The 9,800-nt window shown below is 39.1% G+C and overlaps 1 protein-coding gene across 1 annotated transcript in view; it reads left to right on the top strand.

The window, feature by feature from the left end:
- Nucleotides 1–9,800, top strand: part of LOC307126529 (uncharacterized protein) — a 1,210,917-nt gene that overhangs the window by 661,768 nt on the left and 539,349 nt on the right. The gene's annotated exons all lie outside the window — the stretch shown is intronic.

Below are 9,800 nucleotides of genomic sequence, written 5' to 3'. Positions count from 1 at the left end.
CCTTTCTGTCCCAGAGGACCCATCCATTTTTTGGATTGTTTCATGTAGCCTAATAAATCAATTTGTGCTCTGTAAACCACAAAACAATACAAATAAACGAGGGGGGCATAAATGCAGCCTTATTCACATAAACTTTAGCCTTAGTCCTAAACCTATGAGTTCATAGGCAAAGCTCACGTAGGCATATTCTTAAACTCTGGGAGCATTTTTGGGATTTCTGCCTGGATTGGTGTCATTTTACAGGAAACCCTTTGAAGCTTGTTGTCTGAGCTGTAATAACTCCCCCCAAATTGTATGTTTAAATAAATCTGTCATAAAAATGACAGACACTGTGTATAAATGATTATATTTCAACAACGAATTGGAGTAAAAAAATAATTTTATAATTAGATTTAGAAGTTAGGCTACTGAAACTAAGACAAATGAACATGTGACAGAATCAAAAACACAACCAAAACAGACAAGACATGTGACACATACAATGCTATTTGAGTATTGATTATTATATCTAAAAATAAATAGCTACTGAATTTAGGCTAATTTGGGCTCTGTTGTTATATTATAGTAATGTGCAAGTAAGGGCTCCCTATACAGTTTACACTTAACAACATTAGCAGAGGAAAAAAAATATCTTTAAGAAACTTTTAGTTATAATTGAATTAATTTAAGGACAGACACAATTTGTTCAGTAAAACAGAAGTTTTCTCTCCCCTGCTGTACTGAACCGTGACTTCAAAACTATGTACCGAACCATCTGTTTTGTGTACCGTTACACCCCTATTAATTAACTAATAAATGTACTAAACTGATATGTGTCCTGTGTGTAATTTATGTTCTGCATATGTTGCTTCCCAGTAGCCTTCACTTAAAATATTTAGTCTAAGATTGTTGGATGATAAAATGTATTTCATTTAATTTAGGTTGAGAAATGCAGTCAGACAGGGCAAGAAAGGGATTGTATACACTGACGTGCAAAGGAAGTGGAATTGGAATATATGTGGTACAGACCATACCACATATATCCAGGCCCATCAGGATGTTCTGTGCAAGAATCAACAACCTCCCCCCAACATTTTAAGAACAACAGAGAGTTCATAACCCACAGCAATTCATCATTGATGGCCCCACTGTTTCAGCTCCAGACAACTGGTCTTCTTCAGTTAAGTTACAGAGCAGATGTAGACAGCACCATGGTAGACCCCAGCAAACATGATCCAGCCCACAGTAATACAATCACTGTCATACTGAACGATGGAAGAAACCAGGATGTAAAGTGCTTCTGTTATGGAATGATGCTAGAAAGCTGCGTCTAACAGCCAGCACAGCAAAATGAGTTCCAAAACGAAGCGCCACAGATCCAAAAATGTCTAAATGACTGAGCATCTGTACCCAACCTTACCGGCAATACAGAAACACAGCATGGCAAAGAAAATGAGATCAACACAGTCGTTGGCATACTGTGGAGAAGAGAGGCCTTGTCGTGCACCCTGACCATCCTTGGTTGGGAGCCAGCCCAAATGGGATCCTTGATTCAACAACTCCTTGAGATCAAGTGCCCCTTCAAGAAGTCCATGTCACTGGCAGAATTTCTGGGACAGCCAAATGATGACAACAATAGATTAAGTGATGGACAGTACCTGATTCTTCCCAAAGGAAAGGATGGAACAAGAGCTTGAGGAAAGCCGTCAACAGCTAGAGCGCCAACGGGTGGAGGTTGAACAGCAGCGTTTAGACCTGATCAGGGCCGTGCAGAGAGTTCGTCAGGGGCAGGGGCTCAAATGTAAAAAAGGGGCAATATGTAAATATATATATATATGTAAATATATATATATAAATATGTAAATATTTATATACATATAATATATAATAATATTTATACATAACATATATATATATATATATATAATAATATTTATACATAACATATATATATATATATATATATATATATATATATATATATATATAAATATATATATATATATATATATATATATATATATATATATATATATATATATATATATATATATATATATATATATAATGTTTATATATCCTTATGCTCATCAAGCCTACATTTATTTAATCAAAAATACAGAAAAAAAACAGTAGCCTAATATTGTGAAATATTATTACATTGTGTTCTTTTTAACTTTTTATTAATCAAAGAATCTTGAAAAGAGTATCACAGTTTCCACCATTGACATTAAATCCTCATATTAGAATGATTTCTGAATGATCATCCCGCTGTGATCACAGGAATAAATTATATTTTAAATTATTTTAAATTAGAAAACCATTATTTTAATATATTTCGCAATATTGCAGTTTTTTATCAAATAAATGCAGGCTTGATGAACATAAGAGACTTATTTCATAATGCTGCATAATATTCAAAAATAGTATAATAAAGTCCTTTCACGTAACCATTTCGCCAGTCTACACTTCACATAGCCTAATAGGCCTGTAGGTGCCGGTGGCACTTGGGTTTTGTTAACTTTGATAGTTTCATGAAATAGTAAATTATGTATCAATATAGGCTACATAAATACAAGTGAATTTAACACTACTTACCATTAATGCGACTTTTGATGCTGTGGTTTTGTGCAGGAATTAGTTTGTTGTCTGTTAAAATCCATTTTGTCAGTGATGCAATTTATAAAATGAGCCAAACCGCAGGAAATTGTTCCACAAACGTTAGTTTGTCTGTCCATGTAATTTTTAACCGATTTATGAATAAGAACAGAAAATTACCGCTTCACATCGCCCAATGGAATTTGAACTTGCTTTGCCAGATCACGATTGGTTGGTGTAAAGCCTATACATGACAAACGGGCATTGGTGAATTGTGTAATACTTTAAAATATATAGCTAATATATAGCTTTGTAATTAAATCAACACATTAGCTCTGATTATGGATGAAAAAAAAATATTGGTTTACTTTTTTCCCGTGAGGCCACACACTCTCTGAAAGGACCATATTTGGCTCGAAAGCCGTTTCCGAACAGTGGAAAATCAGCTGTCAATCAAAACGCACGCGACCCATAGCAACGCGTTACGGCAACGCCTCAACAGAAATTGTCCGACTTTCGAGCCGTCCGTTACTATTGTATGCATTTTCATGTTATAATAATCACATTTATTTAGTTTTATTGACCACGATATTATCATTGATATTTGTCTGAGAGGGGCACTTTTGATTCATTTTGAAAAAGGGCAAGGGCTTGAGCACCCAAAGCCCCCCCCTCTGCACGTGCCTGGACCTGATTAAAAAGGTAGGCTGGTGGGCGGTGGTTTTGAAGTCTCCTCAGCCAAGCTAAATGTTGCCAATAGTTTACGGTTGGTCCCTCCATTTAACGAGTCTGATGTAGAAACTTTTTTTCTTCTATTTGAAAGAGTTGCTAAGGCCTATGAATGGGATGATATTGAACGCGCCCTGCTGCTTCAGTGCGTTTTGACCGGTAAGGCTCAACAAGCCTATTCCTCTTTGTCAGGGGAGGGCAGCCAAGATTATGAAGCCATTAAAGGGTTAGTTCACCCAAAAATGAAAATTATGTCATTAATTACTCACCCTCATGTCGTTTGACACCCGTAAGACCTCCGTTCATATTCGGAACACAAATGAAGATATTTTTGTTGAAAGCTGATGGCTGAGAAAGGCTTCAGATAGGCCTCCATTGGCATTCAGTACATTTACACTCCCAAGACCCATAAAAGGCACTTAAAACGTCGTTACAAAGTCCATCTCACCACAGTGACTCTACAATAATTTTACGATGCGACAACAATAGTTTTCGTGCGCAAAAAAAAATCAAAATAACACCTTTATCCAACTTCTCCTTGTCTTCCGTGTGTGCCTCCACGACGCATAATTAAACAATTTTACGATAATTATAAAATTTTGACTCACAGGTCAAAAAAAAATCACAGGTCTGTCATGTGAATCTCCTGAAGCCCTACTATTGTAGAAGTAGGCAGGTCTCAGTGCCGGTTGCTCCCGTGGTGCTGGTGGACAGCTCCCCGCCGTCCTGTGTGTCGCAATTCATGACTGTCGCGCCTATGGATGAATTAAAGTCGCCTGACGACTGCGTGTTACAGGGACGATTAAACAATTCAGAAATGATGACGAGATTGCCGTCTAACCTCAAACATTTAGATGCAGTTAGACGCAAAGAGCTAATCAGTTTACTGTCGGAGTTTCCCCAGCTGTTCTCCGATGTACTAACACAGACGACGGTATTAGAACATGACATAGATGTGGGCAAAGCGGCGCCTATCCGCCAACGCTTTTATCGAGTTCCATTACATAAACGTGAGTTTTTGAAAGCGGAAGTCCAGTATCTACTGGATAATAAACTAGCGGAACCCTCCTATTCTAGCTGGTCATTGCCATGTCTGCTAGTCAAGGAATCCGATGATACGTTACACTTTTGCACGGACTATAGAAAATTAAATTCTGTGACAAAACCGGACTCTTTTCCCTTACCAAGAATGGAGGACTTTGTTGACCAGGTTGGTGCTGCGAAGTTAGTAACTAAACTGGATTTATTAAAGGGGTACTGGCAGGTTCCACTGACCGAGAGGGCGCGTGAGGTATCATCTTTTATAACTCCAGACGGGTTATTTTCCTATCGCGTTATGAGCTTCGGCCTTCGAAACGTGCCGGCAGCGTTTCAAAGGCTAATGAACAAAATAGTCGCTGGATTAGGGGGTACAACTGTTTACTGAGATGGCACGATCGTAGTCAGTGAAATGTGGCCGGAACATCTCCTGCGTTTACGTCACCTCCTCGTTCGCCTCGCACAGGCAAACCTGACGTTAACGGTCCCATGGCATGGCATTTTTCTATTATTTTATGTTTCCTGAGGTGTACTTATATTGTTAGTATGATTTTTACATCATAAAATGTCATAATTTAGAAATAAAAGGCATTTTTTCTATACTGATGTTTGCCCTCTGGCTGAATGCCCTGTTTCAAGAGTCTGCTGTGAGACTTCAGTAAAAACGCCCACTGTTGTGATTGGCTGACATCTTTGCATTTGAATGAGTATCAGATCTTGTAGCGGAGGGGGCGTGGTTTAACGAGGTCTACCAGGCACGAGCAGAGCCTGCTGCCAGAGAGACGGATGGACCGGAGTTCACTTCTCATCAGTTCTCAGCACGTCTCAGTTCAGTGAACTGTTTTAGTTACTAGCATATACTACAGGTTATTCGTTTATTTCTAGTCGGAGGGACTGTCACTCATGTCAGAAAGTTAGTAACTCTAGTAAATTATGGATCAGCGCTGACTGGAGACGTGAACCGTTTAGAACGATTCAGTCCGATTTGGTGAACTGGTTCGGTTCACTAAAAAGAACCGGTTCAAAAGAATGATTTGTTCGCGAACCGGACATCACTAATGTACCAGAGACGGAGCGATTGCTAAATAAAGTTATTTATAGTACTGATTTGTGAGAGCGCTGTCTGTCAGTGCGAGTCTATTTTGTTTGTATCTGAGAGTTCTGAATAAACACGAGTCCCAGTCACACCGAGTCCGTCTTCATCCTTATTCTACCAACTTTGTAACACACGCAATGTACCATTACAGCTGTCGAGATGAACGAGTTACGAGTAAGTGTTGATTATAGCATTATTTTTAGATATTTTCCTATCATATGAAAAGTGTCAGTGCATTGAGTACACAGCGCAAACAAAGACACTAAAGCAGTAATCGAATGTAATCCAGTTTATTGTGGGCTAGGCTGGCTAGCCCGGATACACTCACGCTTACCCCCCTTCTGCTTAATCTTGCGCCGCGTTTGGTGCCTCAGCTGTGGGCCACATGCAGTACTGGGGGTCGGGGATGTTGAAGGCCGACCGGCCAGTGCAGCCCGAGCTTCGGCATGTGTGAGGTTTATCTCTAAAGAGATGTGACTCTGCCGATGTTGAGTAGAAACTCATGACTGTATGCACATTGTAGAACAGATAGACGCGATGAGGACGTACAAAAACACTGACTCACAAGATAGAAAACACCGTTCTGTCGGGAGAGAGAGAAGCCGCTGCGTGTGCACGAATAATAAAGTTCTGTGTGAACTTGAATAATTAGCTACACATCAGAAATCACTGATCACAGATCAGAAGGAACTGAAAAAAGACTTCTGTTTTCATTTATACATCCAAACTGAGAAACTGCCAGCATTCACTCGTTCACAAGCCATGATCTCTCGAGGACAAATATGGCACTTGCATGGGCGTACTCTGGGCGGAGAAAAGGGAGGTAACCGTTCCTGTTTTGACATCATAACAATATTCAGTCTAGGGGAACTCATATTAATGTTGAAAAACCTCATAAAATGACAATTTCATGCCATGGGACCTTTAAATCTGGCCAAATGCGAGTTTGTAGGGGCGACCGTGACATACCTGGGTAAAGTGGTGGGGCAAGGACAGGTGCGTCCGGTGCGAGAAAAGGTGAGGGCAATAGATGATAGAGTATCCTGTGCCTGTCACTTAGAAAGATTTGATGCGTTTCTTGGGGCTGGTGGGGTTTTACCGTTGTTTTTGCAGGAACTTCTCCACAGTCGTTGCCCCTTTAACTGACCTGCTTAAAGCGAGGGCACAGTTTGTGTGGTCCCAGTCTTGTCAGAACTCCTTTGACACGGTTAAAACGCTGTTTACTTCGGAACCCGTTCTGATGGCACCTCAGTTAGGGAAAGCCTTTAAAATCCAGGTGGACACTAGTAAGCTTGGGGCCGGTGCAGTCCTGTTTGTTTTTTTTCACAGAAATTTAACAGTGAACAGCGGAATTATTCCACAATAGAGAAGGAGGCTCTCGCCTTAATATGGGCTCTACAGCACTTCGAGGTGTTTGTAGGTGGAAATAGTTCACCATTGGTAGTTTACAGTGACCACAACCCACTCACGTTCTTACAGTCCCTTAAAAACCTGAACCAACGTCTTATGCGTTGGTGCCTGTTCCTGCAGCCTTATCATTTAGACGTCCGGCACCTGAAGGGCTCTGAAAATTTAGTGGCTGATGCGTTATCGAGAGCGCCCATATAGGATGATATTTTGGGTTTAGGACTGTGAACCCATAGGTTTGTATTTCTTCTTTTACCTAGGTTAATAAGGGTTTTGTTATATATATTGTATGCATACAAATTTACTTTAAACGTTAAGTTTATTTATTGTTATGGTTTGGTTGATATGAGTACCGTTAACGGAAACTTTTAGTTCCCTGTTTTTTAGGGGAAGGGTGTCACGGCCACTGCTCTTGGTTTCTCTGTTGCTGTTGTGCTCCCCCTATAGGTGTGTTGCAGTGCAGCGGAGGATTAATCAGGTTAATCAGGATACACCGGTGCACAGGTGTGCCCTGTCTGGATAAAGCAGCCTGGCTCACTTTCATGGTGAGCGATTTTCTCCCTTCACCCGAGGCCCTGGAGGAGACGGATGCGGCCGAGTGCTTAGAAAGGCTCGACGACGTATTTGTTGTGGTTGACCGATTGAAAATAAATTTGTTGTTGTAAACGCCACCCTGCTCTTTCATTGTTACCCCCTGTCCGGGCATAACAATGGCCCTGTAATAAAGGGCAGAATTGCTTGTATGTGCACTTCTCCCGGATATGCGCATGCACATTTTAACCAGAGCGAGAGCAAGAGCATCATCAGCGAGCTTTGTTCAGGTTACGAAAGCCATCAGCAGCGCTGTCATTTTGTTTTTAGACCACGAAATCCACAATGTCACTAAAGAAGTGTGTTTCTGGTTGTGAGAGAAAGATAATCTTGTTCAGCTTCCCAAATAACCCAGCGTTAAGGAAACATTTAATGCAGTTTGTTTTTCCGGAACAGCAACAGAGTTCTGCAAGTGTGTTTGTTTGTTTCCATCATGAGTGGAAACCGCAGGCAGTGAGTGAAACTGCATAAATGTCTGTGTTTTGTTGGCAATCACCACGTAAGTGCATATAATGTCAACAACATGAACGTATAGTGAATAGAAAGTTATCCAGGGATAATGCCATGATGTGTGCTCATGAGTCTTTAGCCTCGCCCACTGCACGCCTCCACCACGAGCATGGCTGTTTTCGGAAAGAATCGGTACAGTGTATCTGTCTTTTATAAATATGATAAAAGACACTTCAGAGATATGAAGGATTCAGTACTGCTCTGTAGGTACTCACGATTAACACGAGATTGGCAGAAACTATGTGTTATGCCCCCTTTAAGTATATTTTCAGTGTGTTTTCTTCAACAGACACCAAACTTAGACCTGTATACTAAAACATTCAGGAATTTCATCCATTCAGTTTTGATTTTCCATTTTCAAGTCTACATTAAAAAGAGTCATGAAAGTGAACAGAATGAATAATAAAACATGAACACATTTACTTACAGCAGATGATCGCAGTCAAAATCAACTCAAATACTATATCACAATCATTTTTCTTGTGTTTGCCACTTTATAAATTAATCTTTAAAATACTTTCAGAGTAACACACTAATACAATATGAAAAAATCATTTATTTTGTATCATTTATAAACAAGACATTTATTGAACTGACAGATTTTAAAACGGCAGAGTTTTCTGTGGAGCAGGTGTGAATTGTGTCTTTGTTCACTCATTAGTGAGCGATTTGAATAGCTACATAGGCAGAAACTCACAAATGACCCTTGACATTGAAGACTGGACTTACTTTTGATTTCATTAAAATTCTGTGAAATATTAATTTTTTTATTTGGACTGGACCTTTTAGCAATATTTTTTATATTGAACGAATTACATTTATAATTGAAATTTGTATTGCTTCTTTTACCTATATAATATATATTTATATTTTATACGCATTGGTAAAAAACTCACATGTGTTTAAATTCAGACATAGGGTGAATTCAGGGTGATTGGGACACTTTTTGCCATTGAGATGACTTGGAAAAAGTGTCCCAATCACCCTGAATTTACCTATGTGAGAACTTTGCTTTATGAACTCATACACTCGTTTTTTTTAATCAAATTTGTCACAATTTATATTTTTAATACAGGGATTATCTGGTTAAAATACTAGAAAGATACTAGTGCATTTCTCTGCAGTTCTGTGATTATAGACAGCAGAGTGAACAGGACTTTTATTTTGGTGTGGTAGCATGACGTTATAAGGCTGCGCTCCTGCATCTGTTGTGATTTGGCTGAAGAAAGGTTTGTTTTAAGAATTTAATCGTTTTAAGGCGATAGAAACACTTCAATGTCTTATATATTTTACATATGATGTGAAATTAGTTTATTTACTATTGAATATAACATTGTAATGCTTTACTAAACTTTAACGCAGTAACGTTATATTATGTACGAGTAATTCATTCACACACGAGTAACAGAAAAGGTGCGTCTCATTTCTCTCTCTATATCCTCCTGGGACCCACGAATAGACTTCTGTCCACTGTAGTGGACGTTATATTTTAGGGAATGTCTCTGACATCATACATGTCACAGTCTGGATATCCTGTAAAGAGCACATTCGGGGCTTTGCAAAGATACCAAATGTCTGGAGGTTTCATCAGGCCAACAACTACTTCTTGGTCTTTAAAAACGGTTGACATTAATGTTTAGCACTCTTATGGAAATATGATAATATTTTTTAATTATAATTTAAATCGGATTCATTTTCAAATTGTTTGTTATAAATCAACATCTCAGGAAAATGTTATGGGGTTTCTAATCAAAATATGACTTTCTGTTACAAAACAGGGTATTGATTTCATAAATGTCCACTGTAGTGGACCCCAGGATTTAAATCATGTTTATCAGGCAGTTTGGAGACA

The sequence above is a fragment of the Gobio gobio genome (genome assembly GCF_949357685.1).
Source record: "Gobio gobio genome assembly, chromosome: 5".
NCBI lineage: Eukaryota > Metazoa > Chordata > Actinopteri > Cypriniformes > Gobionidae > Gobio > Gobio gobio.
Note: the sequence above shows the minus strand (reverse complement) of the source record. Positions and strands in the feature narration are given on the sequence as shown.